Raw genomic sequence first — 17,071 nt, 5'->3', positions numbered from 1 at the left:
ATCAATTGAATCATTTAAAACCTTGGATAAACTGTTGATTTTAATACTAAATAAAGTGACAGAAAAAATACTACCTCGAGGGACACCCTGATGCTGATTGTAATGATCAGACAGGGTTGAACCCACTCGGACTTGAAATTGTCTGTCTTATAAAAAGAGGCATACTGCCAAAATCATGTAAATCCTTCAAAATACCATGCTTCCAAGTCGTATCATAAGCTTTCTCGAGATCAAAGAAAACCGATACAGCATGTTGTTTATTTCCTATAGCATTTTTAACGAAGGATTCTAAACGTACCAAATGATCAATGGCACTACGACTTTTCCTGAAACCACACTGAATATTTGTGATCAGGGTATTGGTTTCAAGATACCAAGTTAATCTATTATTTACCATACGTTCCATGGTTTTACAGACACAGCTGGTTAGAGATATCGGTCTGTAATTCAACGGATCTGTATGATCAGTGTCATGAGCTTGCTCAAGAGCAGTATGTAGCTCATTTAATGAAAACACTTCGTTGTAGTTGTCACCATTATTTGAATCGAAATTAAGTTTTGTCTTTTCCTGTTGTTTCTGGTATCTCAGAAATTCAGGAACATAATTTGTCGATGATGAATTTTTGGCAAGTGTTTCACATTTGCAATTTTAGGCGTGTCAGTAATTATATTGTCACCATCTTTAAGATGGTGAATAGCAGCTTTTGAACCTTTGCCTTTAATTCTTTGAACCATGTTCCATACCTTAGACATTGGAGTACGTTAATTTTGGAGAAATAGTTCCTCCAAGATTGCCGTTTATTTTGTTTGAAAGTACGACACGCCTTCGCATTGTGTATCTTAAATTTATTTAAATTATGGACAGTTGGGTGATGGCGGAAATAATTTTCTGCCTTTTTCCTCGCTTTCCTGGCTTCTCTGATTGTATTAGACCATGGTTTCCGTACATGTGGAGTTGTAGAGGACTTTGGTATACACTCATAAGCAATTTCATTTAAAACATAAGAAAATAATTGAATAGGATCGGTTATATGACTGAAACATTCGGGTCTTAATTTAGATGCACATAAAGTTTGAAATAACGACCAGTCTGCCTTGGCAAAATTCCATCTGGTATATGATGAAGAGTCAGATGGAGTATTTTCTGATAATATAGTTGGAAAGTGGTCACTTCCACAGAGGTCATTGTGAACTGACCAATCAAATTCATTAAGTAGAGTAGAGTCTGCGAGAGACAAATCTAGAAAATAGGTGCCGGTTGCAGGATGCAGATAGGTGGTTGAATCATCATTGTATATACACAAGTCATTATTGGCTATAAAATCTTCCAGTAGTTTACCTTTAGTGTTAGTGTTTGTACCACCCCATATTGGGTTATGGCCATTGAGATCACCCATTATGATACAAGGTTTAGGAAGTTGGTCATAGGGAGCTTGTAGATCAGACTGCTGGAGTGCTGAAGAAGGCGGAATATACAGAGAGCATAGTGTAAAGGTAACGTGAAGAGTTAGTCTCACTGCAACAGCTTGGAGATTTGTTGTGAGTGTTACAGGACTATGGATAACATCCTGCTTTACAAGGATTGAAGACCCTCCAGTGGCCCTGTCACCCGGTGGTGAAAAATAATCATATGAAACGAACTGACGTAAATCAAAAGTATCTGTCTGCTTCAAATAGGTTTCCTGCAGACAGAAGGCTGATGGCGCAAAATCCTGGATTAGTAGCTGTAACTCATTGAAATTGGTCCTTAACCCTCCACAATTCCACTGTACTATAGTTTTGGAACGAACTATCTTTTAGGGGCATTGATTGGGGATCTACACCGCGACAAGCTATGTGCTGTTTGATGGGTGTGTTCGGATACTTCCATGTCCTCAAGCGAACCATATTTATTATAAAGTTGAACACGATTTTCAGATCCGTTGGATACTCTGTCACTTTGAAGTTTTTTTTAGAAAGATCTGGCCTTGGTTTGGGTTTACTTTTAACGACCTGTTTGACATTTGCAGTTGACTGAGATGGTGTTATCTCCTGTGGTGTAGATGTGTCATGATTACTCAAAGACTCAGATTGGATTTGGGCTGAAACTGCTGTTTGGGTGGATTGTTCCCGTGAAAACCTCTCGGGAGTATTAGTTTTCACCCATGTCAAGTCTGTTTGACAGGTTATTGATGTAGTTTTGACTTTGTATTGTTTTAGGGTTGTATCTGATAGTGGTCTAGATACTGATGCATACGTTTCAGTTAGTTCTGGAGATTGTACAAGTTTTTTAGCTTCTGCAAAACCGATGTTTCTAGTGAATTTAATTTTGTTAATCTCCATCTGTTTTTTCCACATTGGGCACCCTTTGGAGGACGACGAGTGTGCTCCAAAGCAGTTGACACACTTTCTAAGATTGCTTTCACAATCTTCCGTCACATGCGTCTTCTCACTGCAGTGAGCGCATGTGACAGACAACCTACAGGTATTCATACCGTGGCCAAACTTCTGACATTTGAAACACCTGAGAGGGTGGGAATGTATGTTTCAACACTGATATTGCAATAACCAGCCTTTATAGATTGAGGAGCAGTTGGAGAAGAAAACGAAAAGAGATAGGTATTTGTTTGATGGATTTCTGAGTTTTTACGCGTGGTAAATCGTTTGACAAATGTGACACCTTGGTCTTTCATTTCGGTGGCTATATCCAGTTCAGTTATGTCAGAGAACAATCGATCCCGATACCTCTACTTGTGTTAAGAGTTCGGTGTGCAGAAACGGACACAGATGTACCAACAAATGATTCAATGGAAAGGAGGTTGCTGTCGTTTGCTACATTCAATTAACAAAGCACCCGAACGCAAGCGTCTAATGTTTTTCTCCTGCAATGCCTTGAATGCCTTTAGATTGTAGATTGTGGAATACCTACAAATCGACATGTAGAAAATTCAAACTGGACTGCCAAAGCAGAAACATGTCTTATCTTTTTAGTTCTCTGGCCAACTCCTCACAGTTTGATAAGAAAATACGTGCATTGCAACGAAACCCTTTCAACGCGTAATGTAACGGAAACGAAACGGTTCACTCATTTTCAAGCATTATTCTCTTTAGACAACGCATCAAGTCTCTATGAATGTCCTAGTACCGATGAGGATGACCCAGCAGGTGATTACATAGAGGATGTGGACGACATTGTATTGGAATCCCTCCCCTATAACGGAAAACGAAATTCGTGATGCTATTAATCATTTGAATAGAGGAAAATCGGCAGGCGTGGATGGAATTCTCTCTGAGACGATTAAATGTTCGACTCAAGAATCACTGCCTTTTCCTACCAAATGTTTCAATATAATATAGCAAACAGGTGTGTTTCCGGTCGACGTCTATCATTGTTTCTGTTTTCAAGAACAGAAGCGTGGGGAAAACTGGGGAAACTGTTTACCACTATTGTTAGTAACAGACTCACACAGTGGGCAAATATGCGTGATTTATTACCAGAAGTTTAAGCTGGGTTCCGGAAAGAATACTCGACGTCAGACTATATCTTTATGTTGTTTGAAGTTGTCGAAAAGTATCTTTCATTTAACAAATGTAAGCTATATATTGCTTTTGTAAACTTCAGGAAAGCGTTTTACTCTGTGAATTGGCATTACCTCTGGGCCTGCTTACAGACGAATACTCTACACGGGTAGATGTATGCAATCCTCAGATCTATCTACCAGAACGTAAAATCGTGTGTTTGTGGCGACAAAGGCATAACTGAATTCTTCGGCTGTCCACTTGGGTTACGCCAAGGATGTGTATTGATCCCCTTCTTGTTCTTTCTCATCGTCAACGAATTGTACAACAAAATAACGCTTTCTGGAAAACACGTTCAACTTGTTCCAGATAATTGTGAGCTCTTGTCACTTCTTTTTGCGGATGACATAATCCTTATATCAAGTTAGTTCTGTAATAGGTCTACAGAATCAGCTGAATACCCTAGCTAAATATTCAGATGAATGGATGAATATTCAGATGCATTAATGGTAATCTGGACAAGACAAACACTGTCATATTCAGGAAAGATGGACATGCAAAGGTGACCTAGTCAAAGTTGTAAAACAGTGCAGGTATCTAGGCGTCTTGTTTACTCAAATTTTGAGCACGAAAACATCTGTACAACAACAATCAACCAGGACGCAGAAAGCATTCTGCCAGCTACAATCAGTCTTAAATAAAGTTGATGTTATAACACCCCAGATATTCTTTAAACTGTTTGACGCCCACATATTGCCTATTTTACTTTACGGCTCCGAAATTTGGGGATGTCAAAGATTTCTTTATATAGAAAAGCTACACCTGTTTGCCTGCAAAAAAATCTTAAATGCTGGACTTTCAACTCCTAACAGCATTGTGTATGGAGAGTGTGGGCTCTATCCATTGTACATCTATTCTCTCAACATGAGTTATCACTTACAGGAATACACTTGGACTTCTTCGATGAAAAACGTATTATTCATCTATGGATTCGACTTTGTGTGGACTGCACAAACAGTGGGCGATTGCAACTCATTTCTCAAGATGCTATAGACTTGTTTAAACAGGATTGGCATTATCGTCTGGAGGACCGTTCAAGATACGACACATATCCCACCATTAAATCTGATTTTGAAACAGAGAGGTACCTCCACAACCTTAAATCTTAACCCCTTAGAAACTAGAAATTGTCTCATTCGATTCCGACTAGGTCTCAACGATTTGGAGGTCAACAAAGGAAGGCTCTACAACATCGATAAAATAAACAGGCGCTGTAAAATATGTAATAACGGAATCGGAGACGAACATATTTTATGTATCTTTGCCCAGTCTATGATAACTCAGAAGTAAGTCTTAAAGAAGATTTTAAGAAGAATCTTACTACCTAATTTCACATTGCCTTATATATACACCGTGCTTTGATATTACGCCAAACTTTGTTTTGTTAATTGAATTGTATTACTGTTCAACCCATGCATATCTCTATACTGACGTATACATGTAACTCTGTTGTATATGGACCTATGGCCTCTTTTGAAATGAAACTGTTGCATGGATTGATTGATGGTTCTGTATGGTTCTTCGGGCTCTTCGGCGTCTGGCGGGGGATTGCGTCTTGCTAGGGAAGCTACGTTATTGGTCTCCCTCAATCTTCCAGGTGGTCACCTGCTTCTCCCCAAAATAATTTGTGTTCATGATGTATATAACTTAATAACACCAGTTCACCTTAACCCACTCCAATCACGCACCCACATCAGTGTTACAAGAACCCACTCACGTACCCACCTGTCTTGCGAGAACCCACCACGTATCCACCTCAGTGTTGAGCAGGATGTTATACATAGTCCTGTAACACTCACAACGAATCTCCAAGCTATTGCCTTGAGACTTACTCATTCCGTTACCTTTACACTATGTTCTCTATATATTTCGTCTTCTTCAGCACTCTAGCAGTCTGATCTTTAAACCATCTATGACCAAATTCCTAAACCTTGTATTACAATGGGTGATCTCAATGGCCATCAGCTGCTCTGGGGTGGTACAAACACTAATTCTAAATGTAAATTACTAGAAGATTGTATCTCCAATAACGACTTGCGTGTATACAATGACGATTCCAGAACTTATCTGCATCCTGCAACTGGCACTTACCCTTGTCTAGATGTGTCTCTTGCAGACTCGAACCTCTTCAATGAATTTAATTGGTCAGCCCACAGTAACCTCTGTGAAAGTGATCACTTTTCAACTATCTGATCACAAAATTAATCCATGTAATTCTCCGTCTTATACAAGATGGATTTTTTCCAAGGCAGACTGGTCCTTATTTAAAACGTTATGCACGTCTAAACTAAGGCCGGCATGTTTCAGTGATGTTGCGGATCCCATTCGGTGAGTGAGTGAGTGAGTTCGTAGTTAACGTCACATCGGCAATATTCCAGCCATATCGTGACGAGAACATGTTTGATATTGAAATGAAATGTGCATATACTATAAAAACCTGTCGTCAAAGGACAGTAAAATAACTAGAATATCACAGTTATCATTTAAAACTAGTGTAGAAAGTTAAAACTAATATCACTATTTGGACAATACAACATAAAATACGGGCTATATATATATATCACCAACCACTGAAGGTAGATCACCACACTAGGGACCATGGGGACTTACTGTACCTTTGCTTCCTGCATGGACCCTAGCTGGATTTACATCATCCCTTCGGTTGTTAGCAATTTAGGAAATCTAGCCATATATTAAAAAGACACTTATTCTACGATTAAAAATATGGACAGTTTGAATTGACTTTGGATGTTTGTGGGCTTACGTACCCTCTCAGGAGGACAATAATTTTACAGTACTTTAACCCCCCTCGAGGATACAGCCACTAACAAGCACAGTTACGAATTTAAACTTCCAGTACTAAAATATTTATCTATTTACAAGTCATTTAACAAATCTAATTCTTTTAAAAACTGAATGATTAAATGAGGACTTATATTATTAAAAAGATCCTTCATTGTTCGTGATTTGAAATAGGTATCCCTTGTGATGGAATATTCGACACAGTTAAGCAAGACATGCTTGACCGTGATTATTTCATCACAAGGGATGCAGAACGGAGGATCCTCACCTTTCAATAGGTATTCATGAGTATATCTCGTGTGGCCAATACGACATCGCCGCATGATTACCTCTTCAAATCTGGACTGACAACCCAAGTAGGTATAACCAACAGAAGGTTTTATTGCATGTAATTTATTTATGCCCACTTGGGTGTCCCACTTCGTCTGCATCAGATCACGGATATACGATCTAATGGTAGCCTTATAATCAGTGTATGGAATAAGAAGTGGTGTCACAGATTTGTTTAGTGCTGCCTTAGCAGTAAGGTCAGCCAATGTGTTCCCAGAAATGCCCACGTGGCTGGGTAACCAACAGAAGACGATGTCGTATTGGCCAGTAGCAAGATCATTATACAATTCAATTATTTCAGTTAAAAGTGGATGTTTACAAGAAATATTTTTAATAGCCTGAAGGCAAGAAAGAGAGTCGGAATAGATTATATAGTGTTTATGTTTAGGGTGTCTTTGAAGATATTTAAGAGCCGTTAGTATGGCATTAGCTTCAGCTGTAAAAATAGAACTGTTGTCTGGTAATCGAGAAGATATTGTTCTGGATCCAATGACAGTGGCACAAGCCACTGCGCCACCGTCCTTGGACCCATCTGTAAATAAGGATTTATAATTGCTATATTTATGTTTTAATTGATTATATTCTTGTTTATATTGTAATTCATTCGTTTCTGATTTTTTAAACGAAGTTAATGTTAGGTCGACTTGTGGCCTAACTATCTGCCAAGGAGGAGAAGAAAGGAGACGGGAGGGAGCTATGTTTTCCAGCTCAATGCCGCCAGAAGAAACAAAGGGTTTAATTCTATGTCCTAGAGGAGGGACAAGCGAAGTTTTCTTGTTGTATAAATCCCCATAAAGGGGATTGAAACACAGTTATAGGCAGGATTAGATTCATCAGAGTACAACTTAGTAATGTACTGTAAAGCTAACTTTATACGCCGCTGCTCAAGAGATGGCTCATCAGCCTCAACGTGGAGACTGTCAATAGGTGAAGTTCTGAAGGACCCAAGTCAAAGTCTTAGGCCTTGGTGGTGGACAGAATCAAGAAGTTTAAGGTTGCTTTTGCAGGCTCCACCACATACGATGGAGCCATAATCAAGTTTTGAACGGACGAGTGATCGATATAGGTGTAAGAGGGTTGCTTGATCCCCTCCCCACTTTGAGTTGGAAACAACTTTCAACAAGTCAAGAGCCTTCAGGCATTTAGTTTTACGGAACTTAATATGAGGCAGAAATGTTAAATGGGAGTCAAAGATTAGGCCCAAGAACTTGGCCTCCTTAACAACTCTGATGGGAGTGCCATCTAAAGATAATTCTGGGTCCTTATGTGGCTTATATTTGCTACAAAAATGTATACAATTAGTTTTGGATTTAGAAAACTTAAAGCCGTTTTCAAGACACCATTTATTTATTTTGTTTAAACACAACTGCAGTTGCCGCTCAATGGTATGCATATTTTTACCACGGCAAGAAATATTAAAATCATTCACAAATAACGATCCATCAATTGAATCGTTTAAAACTTTAGATAAACTGTTTATCTTTATACTAAAAAGTGTGACAGACAAAATACTGCCTTGTGGAACACCCTGATCCCGATTGTAAGGATCAGACAGGGTAGAACCCACGTGGACTTGAAATTGTCTGTTATTTAAAATGTTGGCTATGAATTCAGGCAAACGACCTCGCAAACCGAAATCATGTAAATCTCTCAGAATGCCATATTTCCAGGTTGTGTCATATGCTTTTTCAAGATAAAAAAATATAGACCCAGCGTGTTGTTTATTAATCAGGGCGTTTTTTTACAAATGATTCCAAACGCACTAAGTGATCGACAGTACTTCTATTTTTACGGAAACCACACTGTATATCTGTTATAAGGTTATTGGTTTCCAAGTACCAAACAAGTCGATTATTTATCATGCGTTCCATGGTCTTGCAAACACAGCTAGTTAGTGAAATAGGTCTATAATTGGACGGATCCGTATGATCACGTCCAGGTTTAGGTATTGGTACTACTATGGCGTCACGCCATGAGGGAGGAAAGTTACCCGATGTCCAAATATTATCAAAAATATTTAGAAGAGTTTCGAGGCAGGATTCTGGTAAGTGCTTCAGGAGCTGATAATGTATGTTATCAGCTTCTGTAGCAGTATCATGAGCTTGATCAAGAGCAGTATGGAGTTCATGAATAGAAAATAGTTCATTATAATCTTCCCCATTATCTGAATTAAAATTAATAGTTTTCTTTTCTTGTTGTTTTTGATACTGTTGGAATTTAGGCACGTAATTAGAAGAGGAAGAGTGTTTAGCCAAAGTTTCACCCAGTTTATTTGCAATATCAGATTCCTCGGTAAGTAATTGATCTCCATGTTTAAGATGTTGGATACTAGATTTAGTACCTTTACCTTTAATTTTCCGGACCATGTTCCATACCTTGGACATGGGTGTCCGAGAATTTATTTTGGATACATAATTTTGCCAAGATTGACGTTTATTCTGTTTAAAAGTACGTCGCGCTTTAGCATTTAAAATTTTGAATTTATTTAAATTATGCACCATAGGATGGCGACGGAAATAATGTTCTGCTTTTTTCCTTGCCTTCCTAGCTTGTTTGCACTCATCATTGAATCATGGTTTTCTTATGTGTGGAACTGCAGAAGACTTTGGTATACACTCGTCAGCAATGTGATTGAGTACATCTGAAAAACATTTAATAGCATCAGGAACAGTAATAAAACGTTCAAGTTTAAGTTTGCCAGTACAGAGAGATTCATATAAAGTCCAGTTGGCCTTTTTAAAATTCCATCGTGATGATGGAGGTACATCAGATGGGTTCACAGGCTTTAGTATTGTAGGGAAATGGTCGCTCCCACACAGGTCATCGTGAACCAACCATTCAAATTCATTTAAAAGACGAGAGTCAGTAACTGATAAATCAAGAGCTGAATATGTTCCTGTGCCAGGATGTAAATATGTATGTGACCCGTCATTGAAAATGCAGAGATCATTGTTTGAAAGAAAATCCTCAAGTAATTTACCTTTGGTGTTCGTAGTAGTACCACCCCAGAGTGGGTTGTGGGCATTTAAATCGCCCATGATTATACAGGGTTTGGGAAGTTCATTGTAAAGAGCTTGTAGATCAGTTGACTGGACAGTAGATGAAGGTGGAATATACAATGAACAAAGTGTAAATGCAACTTGCAATGTAAGTCGCACAGCTACGGCTTGTAGATTTGTTTTAAGCGCTATTGAACTATGTATAACATTTTGCCGTACCAAGATTGACGATCCTCCACTTGCCCTATCACCCGGAGGTGAAAAATAATGATATGCATTGAAATGACGGAGGTCAAGAGTATCTGTGTGTTTTAAATATGTTTCCTGTAGACAGATTGCTGACGGTGTAAAATCCTGGATTAAAAGCTGCAATTCATTAAAATTAGTCCTTAGTCCTCTGCAATTCCACTGAATAATATTATTCTGATAACTTATCTTTTGGGGGGATTTATTGGGGATCTACCCCGCACTTTTTTGGTGGGCGACAAGCTGTGTGCCCTAGAGCGGACGTTTTCAGACACGTCCATGTCTTCAAGTGATCCATATTTGTTGAACAACTGGATTTTGTTTTCTGATCCTTTAGGGGTTCTGCCACCGAGCCTTTTCGAGGAATCTGGCTTTTTACTTTTGTTGGTAGTAATTTGTTGAGACTTAACTGTTGACTGAGAAGATGTTTCGTGATCAGAGGATGCCTGTGATTGGATTTGGGATGTACTGGGATGTGGCTCTGCTGTCTGAGTGGATATGGCAGGTGAAATAAGTTGAGGAGTATCTGTTGTCATCCATGTTAAGTTGGTCTGACAACTTACAGACAATTTGGTAACTGTAGGGGTGGCTGCTGACGTTCCGGCAATGGAAGCATAGCTTTGTGTTTGTTCTGAGCTGTGAACCAGTTTCTTTGCGTCTGCAAAGCTAACATTCTGTGTAAATTTTATTCGATTGATGGCCATGTGCTCTTTCCAAACAGGACAGTCTTTTGAGAATGACGGGTGTTCCCCTTTGCAGTTAGCACATTTTTTGACATTACTGTCACAATCTTCTGTTGTGTGTGTCTTTTCACTGCAGTGAGCACACACAACAGACAATGTGCAAGTATTTACACCGTGCCCAAACTTTTGACATTTGAAACACCTAAGAGGGTTAGGAATGCATGTCTCAACATTGAGGTTACAATAACCTGCCTTCAGAGATTTTGGTGCATTAGGTAGAGAAAAGGAAAACAGATAAGTATTAGTTTGGATGGTTGTGCCATTTTTACGGGTAGAGAAACGTTTTACATAAAGTACACCCTGATCCTTCATCTCGGAAACAATATCTAGTTCCGACATGTCAGCCAGCAATCGCTCACGATCTCTAACAATTCCCTTGCTCGTATTGAGGGTCTTGTGAGCTGAGACGTTAACAGAAATGCCAACAAAAGTTTTTGTGTTCAAAAGATTAGTTGACTGTGTCTCTTGGCACACTCAATCAACAGGGCACCTGAACGCAATCTTCTAATATTCTTCACCTCGCCGGCAATGCCTTGGATACCCTTAGACACAGCAAACGGGTTCAGTTTTAATGGTGTCAAATCCTTTGTCTCCATGACAACAAATCGAGGCCAGTAATCAATTGGTTTGGACATTCTGAGATCGTTGTCAGCAAGGACAGCAGAGGACGTTTAGTTTTTTTGTTTGGGGTTTCATAAGCCATGGTTTATAGTTTAGATTTCATCATCCGAGCTCCCCACCCTGCACGGAGTATCACAAGGACAATGCTAAAAACAAGTGGGTCTCCAACTTGCAGCACCAAGGATACTCGGATGATATACTCCAGCAGAAGAGTTACAAATAACAAATCCACCAGATTGGCCCATGAGCCACCGCCTTCTGGCATAGGACTCTAGGCAAAGTGCAAAATATCATAGTTCAAACTTATAAACATCGAATATGAACAATTTTGTCAAGACCAAAAGGTGAACATTTACAAATCCAATTCGTGTTATGACAAATAAAATATAGGCCATACACACAGGGCTTGGCGTGACCAGCCGATTGATAGAATCGGGCCGATTCTACCACCCGTCTAGGTGAAGTAAGGGCCGAAGTGGTGTGTTGAGCAAGGGGAACACGATTCAGGCTCCCAGTGCCCTCAACCACCAGACTACCGTCCTCCACCGACACGGGACGCAACCCACGGCGAACAGGTTGCCCAATTTGGTCGCCTCTTACGACCAGCAATGGGGTGCTGTGGACACATTCTGTCCCGGGTCCACACGGGAGAAGAGCACTTAGCGTTACCCAGCACCCACCACGAGGAGGTGGCTCTTCATGGGTGCCGGATCCCATTCGGTTTTTCTGACGCTCTAAATGAAAATACTGATGAGTGTGTATCAAGGTCCTCAACAAACCCACATGTACGGAAACCATAGTTCAATTCCGATTGTAGGCAAGTCAGAAAAGCGAGGAAAAAGGCAGAACGTTATTTCCGCCATCATCTCACTGTCCACAACTTAAATAAGTTTAAAATACTCAAGGTACGTAAGTCCAAAACATTCTATGTAAATTTAAGTCTACCAGGTTTTTTAATCGTAGTATTCATGTTATTTAAATTTTGGCTAACATTCCGTACACTCTCCAGCGACCGAGGGGATGATGTAAATCCAACTAGGGTCCATGCAGGTAGCAAATGTACTGTAAGTCCCCACGGCCCCTAGTATGGTCGTCTAATTTCAGTTGTTGGCGATCTGTAGCCTTTTTTTCATATTGCATGGTCTAAATAGTGATATCAGTTTTAACTTTCCTCACTAGTCTTAATTCAAATTGTGATATTCTAGTTGTTTTACTGTCCGTCATCGACCGGTTTTTATAATATACATACAGTCCTGTTCATTTTAAACTGTTGTATGAATGCAATACTGCCGAGGTGACGTTAAATATTGACTCACTCACTCACTTAAAATACTAATTGCGAATGCCTGTTGTACTTTTAAACAAAACAAACGCAGTCTTCGAAGAACTACGTCTCAAGGATTAATTCACGCACGCCCATGCCAAAGGTATGGAACATGGTTCAAAGAATTAATGGGAAAGGTTCATAATCTTCAGTTCACCATCTTAAAGATGGTGATAAGTTAATTACTGACGAATCAGTACAATTGGCGAAACTCTTGCCGAAAATTCTTCATCGGCAAAATACGTCCCTGAGTTTCAGAAATATCAGAGACAAGAGGAAAAGAAAAAACTAATTTTGAATGAATTAATGGTGAAGATTATAATGAAGTCTCTTCACTACATGAGTTATATACAGCTCTTCCATCAGGGATACCTATTTTAAGTCAAGTACTATGAAGGATCGTTTTACTAATACCAGTTCTCATTTAATTATTGCATTTTTAAAAGAACTGGTTTTGTTAAATGAGTTGTAAATATATACTTTTTATTATTGGTAGTCTAGATTAGTAACTGAGATTGTTAGTAGCAATACCCTCACTGTCCTCCTGAGAGGATGCATAAGTCCCAAAACATTCGATGTAGACCATATGTGGTCAGGCTGACTGACTTGTTGACACATGCCATCGGTTCGCAATTGTGCAGATCAGTGCTCATGCTGTTGATCACTGGATTCTCCGGCCCAGGCTCGATTATTTACAGACAGCCGTCATATAGCTGGAATTTTGCTGAGTGCGGCGTAAAACTAAACTCACTCACTCATATGTTTCTTCTTTCGTTCAGCTGTGGTCTACAGCGACGTTTGCGGATCTGATAGTGCTTGTACTGACCTGCCCTGTGCCAGGCCTGTCTGCTCTGACGGACAATGCACCTGTCTGGTGTCCGCCTCTGACTGCTTTACAGGTAACACAATAATTGTCTTTGAAAATAAATGTAAATTTATTTGATTCGTGCAACAGGTATACACCTTCCCATTTAGAAGCTGTCAGATGTAACGTGCTATGTTTTGGATTGCACTTTCTAAGTAAAGTACAACTTGCAGTACCGTTTTGGTGTTGAGTCCCATCCGTGATTCCAACCAGCACTCAGAGTGAGGTACCAAACTGGTACTAACCCACTCATGTTTTCACAAAAGGAAGTAACTGTTTCTAATCGATTACGCTCATATTTGTGCTTCGGTAGTTTGATGTGATACTGACTGTGTGAATAATTGTAGACAATCACTGAACAAGCACACACCAGAAGCGATCTAAATCACACCACTGACAGTTGCATATGTACTGTGGTGTTCAAGAGGTACAATCATATTTCAGTCGCATGTTCCACAAACGACGACTGCAAGATATGTGATTGTAAAGAAAGACACTGTTCCGGTAGATATTGCCGCTGTGGTGCACCAGGCGTGTAAGTAACCATACTCTGCTTCATAACTGATGAGTGTCACAAAAGTTGAACAGTTACCAAGGTATGTAAGGTGTGGAACATGGATATATCCTAACATGCCTCAACACGACGAATGTACAATGCTAATTAGAAAGTAAGAAACGAAACGATGACTCTTTATAGTTGGGATTACACTTCCTCAGTAGAGGACAGATTCCAGTACTTTTGTAGGTTTGAGTAGCATGCAGCATTTGAATCCACCTAATCCACTCAGGTAGGGCGGTTTCGTTGAGGTGACAAAGTTAAATGTTCATTGAATGCTGTCATATAGCGGGAAAACACTTTCGTCGTGACTTCCATCACAGAACTGGGAGACATAGTCTTGCTACAGGTCTTACTACAGTTTGAATCTTTGATGAAACAAGTTAATGAATGTCATTCATCTCTTGCTGCTTTCTTTCAGAGGGAAATAAAGAAGCTGAGGCCCTGTGGAAAGTTTCCATATCGTGTGGATACATATAAGTACACGCGTAAAATAAACCTGTTTGCACGCAAAATAAACCTGTTTGCACGAATGACTAATTTGTGTTGAAACTGACTTCTACTTATATAACTACTACCTATGGAATTTAGGCGTTACCTGCGTACGCCTGTTGAATATATCCCCTGGCTCTTCCGGGTCTCTCCGCATCAGATCCACCACTAGACAATAAATCGTATATATGACATACAACATACAAACTTGCATTCTTTACACAATATAGCAACAGTTGCGTCCAATATGAGGCAAAGGCAAAAGTAATGCTGTTTACACCCATTTGACTATTCATCCTGGCTCCTTTTTATGGTACTATCGCGTGGCATGCTTCCACCTGTGGAATACACCCCATGGCTCTTAAGGATATATAATATATAATGTATAGACTTGCATTTCCGTACACAGTCCTCCCTAATCGCGATCGACTACTGATTTTAATGTGTATTTGAAGGACATAACTAAGCTGTTTCAGGAAATTTTTGATTAGGTTCATTAACGGAACCCAAACTGGATTCCACAGTTATTTAGGTCATCTTCGTTGCTATGAGTTTTTTTGAGCAGCATGTTAAAATTCAGAGGAATAATAATATATGCAATATTTACAGACCACCTGTGGGTCAGGTGCGGCATATTGTGCAATGCCCCACGTACGAAAACCAGCAAACAGGTTATGTAGACACGGAAAAAGACTCGGCATTATTTCCGTTGTCATCCCATAGTCCACAATATAAACTCATTCAAGACTGAATGGTAAAGCACCATGGCCATAATTCTTAACAACTGTGGCCACGATATCAAAATCAAATGCACACACGTAGAATGTTAAGATATATGGAACATGATCTAGAAAAACAAAAGGCAAGGTCTCTGAATTTAGCCTTCATTGTCTTGAGACAAATACTAATTGTATAGTACTTTATCCGATATTGCATATATACTTGGTGAAACAAAGCATCTTTCCTGATCTAACTGCATGTATGTACCTGTACCTGATTCACAGATCTTCGAAATGCGATAACCGTGTTGTATCGTTTATGCAATCAAATTTAAAGCCAATAAGGCGGCGAAAGGTCTGGTTTTAAACGTCGCTACAAAGTCATCAGGCCTCTTATCTCTGACGGTAAACGTCCAATATATGAAAGTTTCCGAACGCTAAGGACTGAAATGTTTTTTTTTCAAGAAATGTACAAGGTCATCATAAGATTTATTAATTGGTACCTGACACCATCACAAGAAGTTCACGAAACTCTTTTCTTGACATCTTATTCTTGAATTATGTTAGCAGCTGGGTACTGTTCCAAAAACTAGATCCATTCATCTCAACAAACTTCCATATGGTCAAATAGTATTTCCCAGAATACTCATGCCGGAACTCAGGGAAGCGCAGTAGGTCTACGGTGTGCAGTCTTATTATCTCCTACGTAGTCTTCGTTTATAAGAATATCCAAGTATACCTGTGAAGTTAATGTTCCAGCTGTTTCATAGCAAGCTTAAACCTGTGTTATGATATGGGTCTGAAGTCTTGGGTGTTCGAGGAGAGGAAATCACTTGAAATCTTTCACACTAAATTTTGCGCATACGTTCTTGGTGTAGGTAAGCCAGTTTCTAGTCATGGAGTTTTAGCAGATTGCGGTAGGTCATATATGTATGTTGATCATCATGTCATATGTATACGCTGTTGGTGTTAAGGCGCATACAACACGTTGCATGCCACAAATTGCAGGAATGATGTAGCCGTTCACACGTTGCAACAGTTGCATAATTTTTTTAATCTCGCGACACTGCCGTGCGTATGCGCGTGTGTCGTTGCTATGCAACCAATTGTTCTTTGGCAACAATGGCGTCCTTTTGGGAGAGCGATAGCGAAGATGACGCTCTTGAATTAGCGGTAGTCGGCATGCTTGTCACTTTACAATCGAAGAAAACTACGAGATCGTGTTGGGTACGCCCCTGGATTGCCAGAAGAGGAGAGGTTGGGGCTTATAACTCATTAATGCGATAACTTCAGTTGGAATACCCCAGTAGTTTTCATAATTTCCTCAGAATGAACCGGACAAATTTTGATCTCTTGTTGGAGCGTGTAACTCCACTTATAGCAAAGAATGACACCCGATGCGCAATGCCCTTCCTGCCGGCGAGAAGTTGGCCATAACTCCCAGGTACTTGGCCTCAGGTGTGTATCTCACATATTCAGAATGTATACAGCGTCTTCATGAAGTCTAGATTATCAGCTGTTATTTGTTTACGCATTTGGCAAGATAGTAAAAATAGTGTCACCAACTCTTCGCTTCACATTCAATAGTTAAGTGGATGTTATATAACCAAGTAAGGAGCTTTATGAGGCTCTCAATAGGTGCCAATGTCATTCGATCCAAAGACGTATATTCACGTCTTTGTTCGACCTATGTCATCAAACTTCTATCAATATACATTGAAGATTTGCAGACAAATATATTACTTGTTTTGGTGCAGAAAGGACGGTTATGCATGAACTTATTCATAAGAAAAAGAAAAAATTTGAGGGGTCAACT

The sequence above is a fragment of the Haliotis asinina genome, chromosome 8 (genome assembly GCF_037392515.1).
Source record: "Haliotis asinina isolate JCU_RB_2024 chromosome 8, JCU_Hal_asi_v2, whole genome shotgun sequence".
Lineage (NCBI taxonomy): Eukaryota > Metazoa > Mollusca > Gastropoda > Lepetellida > Haliotidae > Haliotis > Haliotis asinina.
This window is presented reverse-complemented; position numbering follows the sequence as displayed.